The 1908-nt window shown below is 38.7% G+C and overlaps 1 long non-coding RNA gene across 1 annotated transcript in view; it reads right to left on the reverse strand.

Moving 5' to 3' along the window:
- Positions 1-219: 219 nt before the first annotated feature.
- The window catches only part of LOC116543038, a 17245-nt gene continuing 15556 nt past the window's right edge, over positions 220-1908 (reverse strand). The window contains exon 3 of the long non-coding RNA XR_004265449.1: positions 220-230. This is a non-coding gene — a long non-coding RNA (uncharacterized LOC116543038). The remainder of the gene's footprint in view (positions 231-1908) is intronic.

The following is a 1908-nucleotide window of genomic DNA, read 5'->3' on the forward strand; positions in this document are numbered from 1 at the left end:
CAAGCAGACTGTTCCTTGGCTGTCCCATGAAGCCTGCAGCGGCAATCCACCTCCTTCAAAGCTTCTATAGAGCTTTCCTGATATGTTCCTGTGGTAGTTATTAGGAAAAAAAGTTCACAATGTGGGTCTTCACACACTGCTCTGTCCTGAATGAGAGCTGCAAGTTAGTCCTGCCTCCTATCTGCCACTGTCCCCCACCCCAGGGATCTCATTCATCTGTGGAAACATGCCTCAGACTGGAAGCACAGGTTTCAGTATTATTTCAATGAGGAGGCAGCAGAAGCAACAGCATTTTCAGTATTATTACTCATTCTTGCTAACTGGTCATGTTCTCTAACTGAAACAGTATTAAATTAGATATCAATAACTAAATGATACTATATATATATATCCCCAAACAGATGGAAATTAACACAATCTAAATAACTAGGAATTCAAAGAAAGAAACCACAAAAGAGAAATTAGAAAATATTTTGAACTGAATGACAATTAGAGTATTTCAAAAGTTACAGAATGCAACTAAAGAAGGACTTAGAGGGAAATTGATAGCTTGAAAGGTCTATGTTAAAAAGAACAAAGCTCTAAAATGAATTATTTAATTTCTACCCTTAAAAGCTAAAAAAAGAGAGAAAATTAATCCCAGAGTAGGTATAAAATAATAAAGTTAAGAGTGGAAATTCATAAAATAGAAAGCAGACAAATGAATAACTAACAAGACCAAATATTTGGAAAGCAGGAAGTGAAATAGTCCTTGTCACCAGGAGTATTATATATGCAGAACATCTAAAGGAATCTGAAACAGAAAATTATTAGAAGTAACAAGCAAATTTAAAAAGGGCACTGGATACAAGCTGCATTCATTTTCTACTATCCCATAATAGTACCACAAACTTAGGAGCTAAAATATAAAATATATTTATTATTTCATAATTTCTGTCAAGTCTGAACACAGCATATCTGGATCTTCTGCTCAGAGTCCTATAGGGCTACAATCAAGGAATTGAACAGGGCTGGTTTTCCATGTGGAGATCTCAACTAGGCAAGGACCCACTTCCCTGAACTCACGATTATTGGTAGCAATCAGTTAATTTTGACTGAAGGACTGAGAGCTTCAGTAATTTTGCTGGCTATTACCAGACCACCTTCAGTTCTTAGATGCCAGCCACAGTTCCTTGCCACATGGGGTTGTCCAGCATGGCTGCTTGCTTCCTCATAGCAGTAAGGTAGAGAGACTACAGCCAGATGGGTGCTACAATCTTATGTAACATAATCACATACACAGAATCATGTGCATCCTGTCACCTTTGTCATATTCTGTTGACTATATGCAAGTCACAGGTCATACCCATATTTAAGGGGAGGTCACACAAGGGCATGAACAGCAAGAAGTGGAAATTTTGGGGGCTGTCTTAAGGATCAGTCCACCACACAGTGTCAACAGACAAAATCAATTGTATTTCTATATACTAAAAATAGAAAATTACAGGCCAGGCATGGTGGTTCACACCTGTAATCCCAGCACTTTGGGAGGCCAAGGCAGGTGGATCATGAGGTGTAGAGATCAAGACCATCCTGGCCAACATGGTGAAACTTCATCTCTACTATAAAAATACAAAAATTAGCTAGGCGTGGTGGCGTGTACCTGTAGTCACACATACTCAGGAGGCTAAGGCAGGAGAATCACTTGAACCAGGGAGGCAGAGATTGCAGTGAGCTGAGATCACGCTACTGCACTCCAGCCTGGGCAACAGAGCAAGACTCTGTCAAAAAAAAAAAAAAAGGAAAGGAAAGGAAAAAGGAAAGGAAAGGAGGAAGGAAGGAAGGAAGGAAAAGAAAGAAAGAAAGAAAGAAAGAAAAAGAAAGAAAGAAAGAAAGAAAGAAAGAAAGAAAGAAAGAAAGAAAGAAAGA

This window comes from Sapajus apella, unplaced genomic scaffold (genome assembly GCF_009761245.1).
Source record: "Sapajus apella isolate SASKATOON/1434 unplaced genomic scaffold, GSC_monkey_1.0 scaffold179, whole genome shotgun sequence".
In the NCBI taxonomy this organism is placed as follows: Eukaryota; Metazoa; Chordata; class Mammalia; order Primates; family Cebidae; genus Sapajus; species Sapajus apella.